This window comes from Geotrypetes seraphini, chromosome 2, assembly GCF_902459505.1.
Source record: "Geotrypetes seraphini chromosome 2, aGeoSer1.1, whole genome shotgun sequence".
Classification (NCBI taxonomy): Eukaryota; Metazoa; Chordata; class Amphibia; order Gymnophiona; family Dermophiidae; genus Geotrypetes; species Geotrypetes seraphini.
In genome coordinates this window covers 199,889,690-199,905,391 of record NC_047085.1, presented here as the reverse complement: position 1 = coordinate 199,905,391, position 15,702 = coordinate 199,889,690, and the positions used below count along the sequence as shown (strand labels likewise).

General features: G+C 42.2%; 1 protein-coding gene across 2 annotated transcripts in view; it reads right to left on the bottom strand.

Moving 5' to 3' along the window:
• GCM2 (glial cells missing transcription factor 2) overlaps nucleotides 1-2,996 on the bottom strand; it is a 60,179-nt gene extending 57,183 nt beyond the window's left edge. For both annotated transcript variants that reach the window (XM_033934573.1, XM_033934574.1), the window contains exon 1: nucleotides 2,935-2,996. The gene's annotated coding sequence lies outside the window, so the exon portion shown is untranslated. The remainder of the gene's footprint in view (nucleotides 1-2,934) is intronic.
• Nucleotides 2,997-15,702: the final 12,706 nt, after the last annotated feature.

The window sequence follows — 15,702 nt, the reverse complement described above, 5'->3', positions numbered from 1 at the left end:
GGAAAAGAGACGGCTGAGGGGGAGATATGACTGAAGTCTACAAAATCCTGAGTGGAGTAGGACGGTAGAAGTGGATCGATTTTTCATTCTGTCAAAAATTACAAGGAGTAGGGCAGGGGTAGGCAATTCCGGTCCTCAAGAGCCAGAGCCAGATCAGGTTTTCAGGATATCCACAATGAATATGCTTGAGATAGATTTACATCTCAAGGAGGCAGTGCATGCAAATCCATCTCGTATATAGTCATTGTGGATATCCTGAAAACCTGACCTGGCTCCGGCTCTCGAGGACCGGAATTGCCTACTCCTGGACTAGGGGGACACTTGATGAAGTTACAGGGAAATACAGTGGAACCTTGGTTTACGAGCATAATTCGTTCCAGAAGCATGCTCGTAAACCTATTTACTGGTATATCAAAGCGAGTTTCCCCATAGAAAGTAAGGGAAACTCGCTTGATTCGTTCCACCTCCCATACCCCCCGGCCACTGGCACTGCTCCACTCCATCCCACCACATCCCCAAAAGACCCCCCCACCCGCGGCTACTGGTGCGCTTCCACATCTCCCCCTCCCCGCCTGCAAACACTGCCCCCCCCTTGCGAACTGGCATCCCCCGCCCGCCCAAACTGAAAGCTTACCCCCCAATGTGGCACCAGCACGCAGCACCAACCCACAGGAGGTGCTGGTGTCCGAAGATCGTGCCTCTCCTCCGACTGGGCCTTGAGCATCTGCACATGCTCAAGGCCTTCTGGCTCCCGCCTCTCTCTGAGATTCTCAGAGAGAATGAGAGCCTGAAGGCCTTGAGCATGTGCAGATGCTCAAGGCCCAGTCAGAGAAGAGGCATGATCTTCGGGCACCGGCACCTCATGTGGGTTGGTGCTGCGTGCCGGTGCCACATTGGGGGGTAAGCTTTCAGTTTGGGCTGGCTGAGATGCTATTTCTTAGGGGGGGGCATTCGTGAGGGGGTCATGTCAGTTTGCAGGGGGGCAGCGTTTGCAGATGGGGGGGGGGCGATGCCGGTTAGCGGGCAGGGGGACTTGCAAATCGAGTCAATGCTCGATTTGCGAGTTACGATTTGCGAGAATGTTTTGCTCGTCTTGCAAAACACTCGCAAACTGGTGCACTCGTAAACCGAGGTTTGACTGTACTTTTAAAACCAATAGGAGGAAATGTTTTTTTCACTCAGAGAATGGTTAAGCTCTGGAACGCATTGTCAGAGGTTGTGGTAAGTGCGGTTAACGTAGCTATTTTTATGAAAGATTTTGAACAATTTCCTGGAGGTAAAGTCCATAGTCCAGGGGTGTCAAAGTTCCTCCTCGAGGGCCGCAATCCAGTCAGGTTTTCAGGATTTCCCCAATGAATATGCATAACATACATTTAGAACAAGAGAAGAACTAATACATATATGCACACAACATTAATAATTTATTAATCAACCTTACTTTTTTCATAAATATGATAAATATATTGAATATACCACCCTCTGACTTATAACAAACACCTATTTCAACACACAACCCAGGCAAATGGCCTTGTTGCCCCGAAAACCTGGATAATCAGTTCCCCATTGTCCAGTGTTTTATTTAAAATGTCCTTGCCAAACTGGTGCTTCATGGATTAAACTCCTGCTTTCATGATAAGATCTTGTTCTCTCTTGAATAACAACTGACAAAATGTTCAAGCCAGCCGCAATCCAGTCGGGTTTTCAGGAATTCCGCAAAGAATATGCATGAGATCTATTTGTATGCACTGCTTTCATTGTATGCTAATAGATCTCATGCATATTCATTGAGGAATTCCTGAAAACCCGACTGGATTGTGGCCCTCGAGGAGGGACTTTGACACCCCTGCCATAGTCTGTTATTGAGAAAAGCATGGGGGAAGTCACTGCTTGCCCTGGATCGGTAGCATGGAATATTGCTACTCCTTGGGTTTTAGCCATGTACTACTGACCTGGATTGACCACCGTAAGAATGGGCTTGATGGATCATTGGTCTGACCCAGTAAGGCTATTCTTATGTTCTTAAGTCCTAATTCTCAGTAAAAAATAAACCTCTTTTTTTGGCTCTAACTGAACACTCTTTGCGGGGGAGATCTGTGGATGTTGGTGCCGCCTTTTGCTATTTCATTCCGTTCTTGTATGAACATCCTGGTCTCCTAAAGAGGGCACCATTGTTTTGATTCTTGCTCTTGTTAGGTGCAAAATGAAAAATGCACCAAAACTTCAACACATTTCTGCATCTTGATGTTTTATTTTTCCTTTTTCGAATTGCATTTTATTTTTTTTAGTAAGGTGTGTTTGACTTCTTGTTTTTCTAACCAGGGATCCATAGTTAAAAAAGATTCGGGCAAAATACCTTGAAAACAACTCAGTGGCATACCTAGCATATGTTACACCCTGGGCCCATCATTTTTTTGACACCCCCCCATCTGTATGAAAAACATGATTTTTAGTAACAATCCTCACGTCACACAAGAGTGTACCTAGGAAAAGGCAGCATCTTACATACTATAGTGAGCAGTACAACATCAATACACCCATTGTGAAACTAAACAAACCAGACTAGTACAGATCAATCCTACACAGTCAATCCTAACAGAAAACCATGTTTTTTCGAACACACAGAAAACACCTTCGCCTAGTATGGAATATGTAATCACAAACTAAACCCTCCCCTTTCACAAAACTGTAGTGTGGTTTTTAGCAACGGTGGTAACAGCTCAGATGCTCATAGAATTCTGAGCATCAGAATTGTTACCACCACAGCCAATGCTAAAAAAATGCTCTACAGTTTTGTAAATGGGGAGATAAAACAGAAATGCGTAGACAAAGGTTAAACTGAAGCACCAAGAAGCTGGACTCTGCATACAATGCAACACCACAGAAACAATGATGCATCTCCCCTAAAGCAAAAAAAAAAAAAGAATTTTTTTCTACCTTGTCTTCTCTGGTTTCTGCTTTCCTCATCTTCTTGTCACTTTGTTCCTTTCATCCACTGTCTACCGTCTCTCTGCCTCTTCTATATGGCATCTTCTCTCCTTCTATTCCCCTTCCAGAAACTTTATGCCTACCGCTTCCATCTCTCCCTTCACCTCCTTTGGTCTGGCATCCATCTTCTTCTCTTCCTCCACATTTTCAGGTAAGAGACTTGCACATGGCTCACAGAAGACTAATGAATAAGACTGTGAAAAATTGCAGGATGACCTTAGGAACGTGGAAGACTGGGCATACAAATAGCAGATGAAATTTACCCCCCCCCCCCTTTTTACAAAAGCATGCATGTATCTGGGCGGTTTAGAATATTACAAATTAAAAAGGTTTAATATAAATAGGTAAAATAAAATAATATGGGGTAAACCTAAAACTATGAGAACTGAGACTGATTAGAAACGAGAGGATTTTTTGGGGGATAGGAAAGTATTAATTACAATGATAAATAAAAGTAAGAGGGAGGGGAAATAATGAGGAAGATAGGGATATTGCTTCTTAAAAGTGTTTTTTTCTCTCTCTCACATATTTCCTACTTATTGGTAGGCATCTTTAAAGAGAAAGGTTTTAAGATTTGTTTTAAATTTGGTTAGGAATCTTCATTACGAAGATGGAATGGCATTGCGTTCCAGAGCGAAGGTGCAACTACTGAAAAAATGGAATTTCTGGTGTAGTATAGGTCCTTTATTGATGGTACTATCAATAGATTTTGATTCGTAGATCTAAGGACCCTAGAAGGGGTATGTGGAGTGAGATATTTGTCTAAAAAGCCAGGAAGATGAGAGGTCTTAATTTTAAAAGTTAGGAGGAGAATTTTATATGTAGTTCCTAAGACCGTCGGAGCAGCGCAGAGCATTCAGCACACCGGCCAGCGCTAAAAACCTCTTCTGTGCTTTTGTAAAAAAAAAAAAAAAAAAGAGGAGGGGGGGGAGTTAATGTGGACAAATGTAAAGTGATGCACATTGGGAAGAATAATCCAAATCATAGATACCTGATTCTAGGATCCACCATATGAGCCAGCACCCAAGAAAAAGATCTCGGTACCTTTGTAGACAGCATGCTGAAATCTGGCCAATATGTACCTTGAACTGCAAGGTACTAGTGGAATAGAAGTCCCAATGTAATGTAATGTGGTGGTGGCCAGAAAAGTAAACAAGATGCTATGAATTATTAGGAAAGGGATGCTAAATAAAACCAAGATTAATATAATGCAAGGTGCAATTTCACCTTGAGTATTGCATTCAGTTCAGGTCACTGTATCTCAAAAAAATATGAGGGACCTTCAAAAGGTTTCCGCACTTTTATTCTTTTAAACGCTATGAGGTTCATAATCGAAAGAGAAAAATGTCCAAAAACCGGCCAAGTCGGCACTTGGACGAACATTTCTCAAAAACGTCTAAGCGCCGATAATCAAACCGGGTTTTGAACGTTTTTCTAAACGACCTAGGCCTCCATAGTGCCGCTCAACGTCCAAAGCTAAACGGGGCGTTTCGGGAGGCAGGTCGAGGGCGGGAGTTGGGCGGGACGTGGGCCGGTTTAGACTTAGTCATACAGCATGTATAACCGAAAGTTATACAGCTCACGATCGACGGAACTTGGACGTTGTGACTTAGACCATGTAAAACATGGTCTAAGTCACAAAAACCCACCTAAACTCACCAGATAAGCACTGAAAACACATAAAACAGACCTCCACACACTACCCCAGTGGCCACCGACCCTCCCCTACCCCGATAAAAATTTTAATCACAACTTTAAAATTCAGCCTCCAGATTATCTTCACCTGGCCTCCTGGCATAGGAAAGCCTAGTCGTCCAGCACAGAGGCAGCTTAAGTCATCTTGGGGGTGGGTTAGGGACCCATAGAGAGGAGGACCCATGCCCATAAGCCCCTGTAATCACTGCATTGATACTGAAACATGTGCACTGCCCTATACACCCCCCAAATCCTTTTGTACTGGCATATAAGTGGCTCCTGCAGCCATAAGGGCTATTGGGGTGGTAGATAAGTGGTTCTAGGGAATTCTGGAGGTGGTTTGGGTGGCTCACCTTCACCTATAAGGGAGCTGTAGTGAGGAGAAGCCATGGCACCCTTTTTGTGAAGGTCACATCAGTGCCCTGTAAGGTACCCCACTATTTAGGTGGCATGTCTGGGTGTTCTGTCCATCACTTTGCAGGCCCCTCCCACATCCAACAGGGCTTGTTCTAGACGTTTTTGACTTGGACGGACATTTGGATGAAAATGTGGTATAAAGATTGACGATTTAGTGGCTTGGACGATCAGATGTGCAGGATGTATAATTGGACGATTTTCGAAAGTCAAAACAAGTTGGACGTCTCTTTCGAAAATATGACATAGGCTCTTTTTGACTCTGGACGACTTGCGAGATGGACGTAAATGGACTTAGACGTCCCTTTCGATTATGTATTAAATATCTAAAAATAAATTACATCATTACCTGCAAGGTAAGCCGGATTAGCTGACTAGTCACATGACATTCTACGACATACCTTCTTACCACTTCCCCCGCCTCAACCATTTCACGCAAAGAAAGTGTGGAAACTTTTTGAACAACCCTCATATATAGTGGAATTAGAAAAGGCTCAAAGAAGAGTGACCAAAATGATAATGGGGATGGAACTCCTCTCCTATGAGGAAAGACTAAAGAGATCAGGGCTTTTCTTGGAAAAGAGATGGCTGAAGGGAGATATGATTGAGGCCTACAAAATCCTGATTGGGGTGGAATGGGTAAAAGTGAATCATTGTTTTACAATTTACAGTTTATTAAAACTTAATATACTGCCAAGCCTATGTGGATTTAGGTGGTTTACAATAAAACACGATAGAACCGTCAAGAAAAGAATGCCAAAATTCTCAGGTAAGACAGTCTAGCATCTCTCTTATTCTCTCCATGCTATTTCCCCCATGAGATCCGGTGCTTGCTCACCATTCTTCCCAGCAGTGCTACTCTATCTTTTTGGGCCAGGGCCAGGCAGCATGAATGAAGTAAACATGCTGCCTTCGGCAACCTGGAAACTTTCTCTCTACTACTGCTTCCTGCCTATGCATGTACATGAAGCAGTAACAGAGGAAAAGCTTCTGGGTTGCAGAAGGCAGCATTTTTACTTCACTCATGCTGACTATGGACTGATGAGTTAGAGTAGTGCCACTGGGAACAAGAATGGTGAGCAAGCACTGGATCTTGCCAGAGTAGGGTGGGAACTTCAGATAGGTGTGCAAACTGCTGTAGGGCTACTGGATGTCCGATTTCCCCAGACAAAAGTAGTAAAAAAAAAAAAAAAAAAAAAAAAAGCCACCCAGACTCCCAACAGAGTCCTCAAAAAGAGAACATGGCCAGGGAAACCCAAACATCTGGTAATCCTACTCCCCCCCCCCCTCCTTATTCTGGAACAATATGGTAACCCTATACTTGAATATGAGACATGTCTAGAGATATCTCCTTCAGCTGAACACATCAGCAGGAATGGCTGTAGCAGATCAATTCTTGATTCTAGAACTACATATTTCTTTATTTTGGAGAAGACAGTGACTTTTTTTTGTCACCAGCAATTTAAAAGTCCCACTTCTTCCACCCACCCCTTGCTCTCATCCCAGACTATGGGTTGGAACTCTGAATTAGGTCACATTCTAAGTAGATGGGGAAGCGTGCTGTTTTGTGACCCTTCTATGCACCTCTGTGGTAGGGTTACCATATGGCTGCAGCAAATGGAGGATGGATTGAGACATCCAGGTTTTACTTTCATTAAACGCAATGGAAGTAAGGACAGACTGAGACATCTGGGTTCTACTTCCATTGAAAGCAATGGAAGTAAAACCCGGATGTCTCGATCAGTCTTTCTTTTTCCGGAGGCATATGGCAACCCTATATCTGTGGATATTCTGAAAACCTGACTGTCTGGAAGCCACCCAAGACAAGTTTATGCACCTCTGGCCTAGGTCTTTGATTATATCAGACACTTACCAAGCAGCACACTTTCCATGCAAGTTTTATTAAAGTTAATATTGAAGTGTGTACAGTTGTTTTGTTTCTTTATGACTGGCATGCCTCAGGGAGGGTATCTGTTTTGAAATGATTTCAAGATTGTTTATTTGATTTTTGAACACTGGGTTTCTCTGTGATTAAACTATATATTTGAACGGTTAAATAAATAAGCTTTTTTCAACTCGTTTCAGCTAGTAGAAGCCTAATACATGCAGTATGTTTAAAATAATAGCAGTTATAATTTGTTTTTTTTAACTTTTAAAGTTATGTTTAGACGAGGTTAAATAGTCCAAAAGTATAACCAAAAATGATGTCCTAGAGCGTTCTTTAATACAAGTATTTAACATTTAAAATTTGATATTATTTATCATACTATTTAAAAAATTTTTTTAAATGGATATTTTGTTTTTCTTCTTTTTTGTAGTGATAACGTCAGTTTTTCCTGATGAAGCTCTTATAAAATCAATTAGAGCGAAACGGAGATCTTCCGTAGCTATTGCTATTATGTCACTACGTTATTAAGATAAGTACTTTAAGACTCATAGAAGGAAACTTAAAAGTACCAATAAGTATACTATAAGAAGAAAATGCATATATATATATATATTTAAAAAACTTTTTTGTGAGAAATACTTAAAAAATACACAGAGTGTTTTTGATAAATAATTTGAGAGAATTCATAAGGATCAATGATAGCTCACCCTATGGTTACCAGCTCTTAAGATACATTGAGCTTTTAGCTGTGAGCGCTTGAGATTCCTTTATTCCTCTCTTATAGTCCCAGTTGGGAATCTTTTTGGACTTGTATCTTAGCCTGCTAAAGGTTTTTGTGTGTTTCACATATTTTTTTGAGGTTATTGAAATATTAAACTATATATATACCAGACAAGTCCTTATATTAAAGAGCAAAACATATGAATGACGCGCCCTCTTGTGGGTATATGAGGAAAGGTTCCTAATAATGAAAATAGCATCTATTCAGCTTGGTAGTAGCATTTATTTCTTTAATTATGAAATAGATCCCCACTTTTTAAATAACTTTTAATAATAATAATTTATTTTCTTGTATACCACTCAACCAGTAGTTCTGGGCAGTTCACAACAGGAAAATACTGAGACATTTCAGCACATGGTACAGTTTCATAGAACACACTATCTATGTACAATCTAAAATTATATAATAAAAGTAATACAATTGTTAAAAACATTCAAGTACAATATTAAAAATTATTAAAAAATTAAAACATACTATGACAATAAGAATAGAAACAAAAGACCTCATTTAAATATATCAAAATTAATATTCTTATTTGTCAAATAAATAGATCTTTAATGATTTCCTAAATGTGAAGTAAAAATTAGATTGAATAATCATCGGACTTAGGGGTCCTTTTATCAAGCCGCGCTAGCGGGGTTAGCGCGTCGGACATTTTATCACGCGTTAACCCTCGCAGCCAGCTAAAAAAACTAACGCTTGCTCAATGCAGGCGTTAGTGGCTAGCGTGGCAGGTGGTTTAACGCACGGTATTACATGCATTAAACCCCTAAGGCAGCTTGATAAAAGGAGCCCTTAACCAGGAGTTCATCTTCCAGCTTGATACTCCAAAGGCCTGTCTAAAAAGGTCTTAAAATGACAGGCCTTTGGAGTAGGGAAGATGAACTTTCCAGAATGATTTTAAGGGAGTCTTTTACTAAAGATTAGTGCAAGTTATCTGCAGCAGGACCTATAGGAATAAAATGGGTCTTTTGGCAGATAACTTGCTCTAACCTTTTGTAAAAGATCCCTTAAGCTACAATATGCTTTATATCAGCTTGGGTGAATTTCATCATAATGATGCTTAAATCCCAATAAATAATATGGTGTTGCTTGTTCTTAAGTCTATTATGTCTCCCACTACTCCATTTTTTTTTTAATTGTACAGTGAGAAATCGTAGTCCTCCAGCTATGCTGGTCTTTTGTAGAATAAATATGCAGAAGCCATCATTTTTATTTAGGGGCTATTGAGACAGACATGGGGAAGCAACTATTTGCCCTGGGATTGGTAGCATGGAATGTTGCTAGTACAGGTACAAGATCCTTTATCCGAAATCCTTGTGAGCAGGCATATTTTGGTTTTTGAAATGGTAACGTTCTGCTCCTCCCGCACAGCCGAAGGCACCGATTAGCGACTGTGTAGCTAATAATGGCAGATGTGTGGGGCATGAGGTCATAAAGGAGGCGGACACCCGGGGGCTAAGCTTGGGCCACAGGGGCATCTGCACTATATGGTCACATGACTTTGTCCCCGCGCTGGGTTTTGGCACAGTCCCTTTTCCATGAGAATTTTGGACAGGATGCATTAACCGCACTTTAACTGTTTGCTATGTGAATTTATTTTTCTAGCAAGTTTCCATGTTTAAACTTGGGATTTATAAAAATACAATTTTTGGGAATAATGTGGATATTTATACGTGACCAATGAAACCAACTTATTTATTTTTATCTTTTATTGTACCGGAAAACAGCGAACTTAGGTGGTGATTCTGTATATCTTACTCCTGGCTGAATTCCGCGCAAAACAATCCAAAATTCTGCTAATGGCCTAATGCAGTGGTCTCAAACTCGCGGCCCGGGGACCACATGCAGCCCGCCAGGTACTATTTTGAGGCCCTCGATATGTTTATCATAATCACAAAATTGAAATAAAACAGATTCTCTTTAGCTATAAATGACAATATTATTATTAAGACTTAGCCAAAAGGAAAGATTTATAAACTATAAAGAGTTTTACCTCACGCAAAAATTGTAATTTCTTTAATAAGACATTAGCTATTTTTTCTGCAGCCCTCCAAGTACTTACAAATCCCAAATGTGGCCCTGCAAAGGGTTTGAGTTTGAGACCACTGGCCTAACGCACTTCATGGCATACTGTAACTAAAAAAAGCTTAGGTGGTACTTTTAGGTAGTACTTTTAAGTACTTTAGGGTACTTTTAGGTAGTACTTTTAAGTACTTTTAGGAGGTAATTCCATAAACCATATTAGCTTGTAAAATACTATTTTAAACTAATAAAATTTCCAAATACAATAGGTATGTCATTTTGGACAAGCAGGTTACCTCCCCATGGCTGCGAGCCTCTGCAGAAGAAATCCACTCGGGATTTTTTTTCTACAACCCTCCTACTTCACTGAGAGCTCTACTGCCATCTTCCGTTTATCCCTTCTGTACATGAGCCAGAAGGAGCGTTTCCAATGGCATAGTAAGGGTAAGAGGCGCCCAGGATAGAGGTGCCCCTCCCCTGCCCTCATCTCAGCCACCACCACTCCTTCCCTGATCCCCCCTGCCGTGTGCGCACTCCCTTCCCTTCCCTTCCCCATACTTCTAGTTCACCGCCGTGAGCAACAAGAACTTCAACGTGCTCCTCGTGACCTCTTTGGCTCTCCCTCTGATGTCACTTCCCATGCTTGGCATCCGTAAGTGATGTTAGTGAGAGAGACGCGGTCGCAAGGAGCACATTGAGATTATTGCTCATGGTGGTAAACAATTAGAGGTACGGGGAAAGTGAAGGGGGCATGCGCAAGGGGAGGAGTGGGAGGAGGTAGGACAGAGAAGAGGAAGGGTGTCGGCAAGCCTACCCCCTTACTAGGCCATTAAGTGTTTCTGATCTCTTTTCTTTGAGTTCTTTTTGGGTTTATTCAGTTTTTCGGTGCTTGAGTGTAGCTGTGCTTGCGTGGAGATGAAGCAGACAGTGGTCTGCAGTGGTACCTGTTGACCAGCCTGCAGAAGCATTTTTGGAGCTCAGAGCCATCCCTGGTTAGCATTGCTCACCTACTGCTTGGCAGGGGTTTGAGCGCAGGCGTTCATTGGAGGCTCAGCTGCATCTCGAAGGGTGTTTTCACATCCCCCTTCTAGCTGCGCATCTATAGGTCTGCGAGGGTGGGGGCTCAGTCAAATGCCGTGTCCAACTGCCAACCCGAATATCAGCGATGGAGGAGATGTTCTGGATGAGACAGGGATGTCTTCTCCTTTTCCAGCTACTGTTCAGAGCTGAGCCATGCTGCAGCACATTGCCAGCACAGGGCACAGTGAGTAAGGAATATGGCAGTGCACCTGACAGCCATCCACCACAAATAAGGCATAAATCCATCACATCCTGGGGAGTCCATCTGAGTGGTTTTCTTGCAAAAACAAAGCTTGCAAATGCTAAAAATAATTTAAAACAAAAATCGGGAAAATCCAAGATGGCTGCCATGGGTGCCGATTTTCACTAAAATTAGTCGGGGGCAAAACACAAGAAGCCCTCAAAAACTGCAATTTTAGGACTTTAAGGGTGGGTGGTAGGGCATGCAGGGAAACCACCCAAACCCCCATGTCAGTCTAACATTGCTACAGCCAGCATTTTCGCTTGTCCTAACCAATGTCAGCATAGTAACATAGTAGATGACGGCAGATAAAGACCCGAATGGTCCATCCAATCTGCCCAACCTGATTCAATTTAAATTTTTTAAATTATTTTTTTTTCTTACCTATTTCTGGGCAAGAATCCAAAGCTCTACCCATTACTGTGCTTGAGTTCCAACTGCTGAAATCTCCGTTAAAACCTACTCCAGCCCATCTACACCCTCCCAGCCATTGAAGCCCTCCCAGCCCATCCTCCACCAAACGGCCATATACAGTCTGCCCAGTGCTGGCCTTAGTTCAATTTTTAATATTATTTTCTGATTCTAGATCCTGAGTGTTCATCCCACGCTTCTTTGAACTCAGTCACAGTTTTACTCTCCACCAACTCTCTTGGGAGCGCATTCCAGGCATCAACCACCTCTCCGTAAAGTAAAATTTCCTAACATTGCCTTTGAATCTACTACCCCTCAACCTCAAATTATGTCCTCTGGTTTTACTATTTTCCTTTCTCTGGAAAAGATTTTGTTCTATGTTAATAACCTTCAAGTATTTGAACGTCTGAATCATATCTCCCCTGTTTCTCCTTTCCTCTAGGGTATACATATTCAGGGCTTCCAGTCTCTCCTCATACGTCTTCTGGCGCAAGCCTCCTATCATTTTCGTCGCTCTCCTCTGGACCGCTTCAAGTTTTCTTATGTCCTTCACCAGATACGGTCTCCAAAACTGAACACAATACTCCAAGTGGGGCCTTACCAATGACCTGTACAGGGGCATCAACACATTCTTCCTTCTACTGGCTACGCCTCTCTTTATACAGCCCAGTATCCTTCTGGCAGCAGCCACTGCTTTGTCACACTGTTTTTTGCCTTTAGATCTTCGGACACTATCACCCCAAGGTCCCTCTCCCTGTCCTTGCATATCAGCTTCTCTCCTCCCAGCACATACGGTTCCTTCCGATTATTAATCCCCAAATGCATTACTCTGCATTTCTTTGCACTGAATTTTAGTTGCCAGGCATTAGACCATTCCTCTAACTTTTGCAGATCCTTTTTCATATTATCCACTCCCTCTTCGGTGTCTACTCTGTTACAAATCTTGGTATCATCTGCAAAAAGGCACACTTTTCCTTCTAACCCTTTAGAAATGTCACTCACAAACATATTGAACAGGATCGGCCCTAGCACCGAACCCTTAGGGACTCCACTACTCACCTTTCCTTCCTCCGAGTAACTTCCATTAACCACCACCCTCTGGTGTCTGTCCGACAGCCAGTTTCTAACCCAGTTCACCACTTTGGGTCCTAACTTTAGCCCTTCAAGTTTGTTCAATAGCCTCCTATGAGGAACTGTATCAAAGGCTTTGCTGAAATCTAAGTAAATTACATCTAGCATATGTCCTCGATCCAGCTCTCTGGTCATCCAATCAAAAAATTCAATCAGGTTCGTTTGGCACGATTTACCTTTTGTAAAGCCATGTTGCCTCGGATCCTGTAACCCATTAGATTCAAGGAAGTACACTATCCTTTCTTTCAGCAACCCTTCCATTATTTTTCTAACAACTGAAGTGAGGCTCACCGGCCTGTAGTTTCCTGCTTCATCCCTGTGACCACTTTTATGAATAGGGACCACATCCGCTCTCCTCCAATCCCCAGGAATCACTCCTGTGTCCAGAGATTTGTTGAACAAGTCTTTAATAGGATTCGCCAGAACCTCTCTGAGCTCCCTTAGTATCCTGGGATGGATCCCGTCTGGTCCCATTGCTTTGTCCACCTTCAGTTTTTCACGTTGCTCATAAACACTCTCCTCCTTGAATGGTGCAGAATCTACTCCATTTTCTCATGTAACTTTGCCAGACAATCTCGGTCCTTCTCCAGGATTTTCTTCTGTGAACACAGAACAGAAGTATTTGTTTAGCACATTTGCTTTTTCCTCATCACTCTCCACATATCGGTTCCCAGCATCTTTTAGTTTAGCAATTCCATTTTTCATCTTCCTCTTTTCACTAACATATCTGAAAAAATTTTTGTCTCCCTTTTTTACATTTTTAGTTATTTGTTCTTCCGCCTGTGCTTTCGCCAGACGTATCTCTCTCTCTTGGCTTCTTTCAGTTTCACCCTGTAGTCCTTTCTGCACTCCTCTTCTTGGGTTTCTTTGTATTTCACGAACGCCAACTCTTTCGCCTTTATTTTCTCCGCCACTAGTTTGGAGAACCATATCGGCTTCCTTTTTCTCTAGTTTTTATTGATTTTCTTCACATAAAGGTCCGTAGCCATTTTTATCACTCCTTTCAGCTTAGACCACTGTCTTTCCACTTCTGTTATGTCCTCCCATCCTAATAGCTCTTTTTTCAGGTACTCTCCCATTGCATTAAAGTCTGTAAGTTTGAAATCTAGGACTTTGAGTGTCGTGCGGCCGCTCTCCACTTTAGCCATTATATCAAACCAAACCATTTGATGATCGCTACTTCCCAGGTGAGCACCCACTCGAACATTAGAGATACTCTCTCCATTTGTGAGGACCAGATCCAATATCGCTTTTTCCCTCGTGGGTTCTGTCACCATTTGTCTGAGCAGAGCCTCTTGAAAGGCATCCACAATCTCCCTATTTCTTTCCAATTTTGCAGATGGAACATTCTAGTCTGCATCCGGCAGGTTGAAATCTCCCAACAGCAGCACCTCCTCTTTCCTGCCAAACTTTTGGATATCCACAATCAGATCCTTATCAATTTGCTGCGATTGAGTTGGAGGTCTGTAGACTACACCCATGTAGATAGAAGTTCCATCTTCTCTTTTCAGAGTGATACATATCGCTTCTTCCTCTCCCCAGGTCCCTTGCATTTCGGTCGCTTGGATATTGATCTTTACATATAGAGCTACTCCTCCACCTTTTTGACCATCTCTGTCCTTCCTAAAAAGATTATATCCCGGTATGTTTGCATCCCATCCATGTAATTCACTGAACCATGTCTCTATGATAGCGACAATATCTAGATCTGCCTCTAACATCAGGCATGCAGATCATGAACTTTGTTGCTTAGACTGCGAGCATTTGTGGTCATCGCTTTCCAGCTATTTTTCAGCGATAATCTCCTTTTTCGTATGGATTTTTGTTTCGTTTCACTTTCTGTTGCAATGCTAAGAAATGAGTTGCTGATATTGTTTATGTTGCAATCTATACTACCATCACATCTTTTCTTTTGCCAGGGGTGGTCTCTATAATTGTCCTTCATACATATACCATCCCCACCTTCTAGTTTAAATGCCTAGAAACATATTGTCTCAATTTCTCTGCAAGGTTTCTTTTTCCTGCTGTAGTAATATGTAGCCCATCAGTGCAATATAGCTTCTTGTCCTTTGTCACCAACCGTCTCAGGACAATGGGCCCTGAGCGGCTGGGACACGAAAGTTGTGCTCTTGTGAGCCGCGATGAGCTGCACAAGGGAAATAATGGTGGAAGAAAACCACTGTTACACCAGTCCAGGGTAGTTATTTAAATAAAAATCAGAATTTATTTTTTCATTGGGAGAAAACAAAAACCTGGTCAGGATATTTCCATGTTTAGCAATAAGCTCCCAAAGCAACAAACAAATAAAAAGAAAACCACAAAAACAGCAAACTGTCCCAAAGGGTAATTGTCCAACAGTTTCAGTCCTTCTAAGTTCAGGCAATTGGCTTCAGCCCATGCTTATCTCTTAGTCAGGAAACAAAATATAAACAGTCTTAAATTGACTCTCACAGCACTAGTCAGAGCAACGCTGTGACTTACCCAGCTGCTGCAAAGCTGGGGAGGTAGTGTGCTTCACGTGATATTATACTGCCAAATAGGCCCACTATCCCACCACAAAAATACGTGAGGCGAACCCCACTACCTAGGCTGGAAATAGTCCTTTCTCATATCAGAGAAACAACAACAAAAAAAAAACTCTCAGCAAACAAAAAAGAGTCTTTCAAATCTTCTGGAGCTTTTTGGTTTCTGAAGCTCCTACAGGGCACAATATACTTATGGAAGTCTTTCATTCAGAAAAGGTCCCCAGTTACTCACTTTTAACCAACAAGCAGCTTGCCTTCACAGGAGCCAACTTCCATTGGTAGGTTCCCACTAATTGGAGCAGCAGATGAATCCTGGTCTATTTCCATGGACTGTGGTTCTTCATTTTCCCTCAAGGAAGATACTTCACCGGCTTCAGTCAGCTCCATGCATTCAAGTGGAGAACCGCTATCAGAATCTCCCAGCCCTGAACTCTCCTGCCTGTCCTGTGCCTCTTCTCCTTTTCACTGATTCCCCAGGAGCTTTCCTCTCTGGGTAACTAGTTTGCAGCCCCGCCCCCAACCCTCA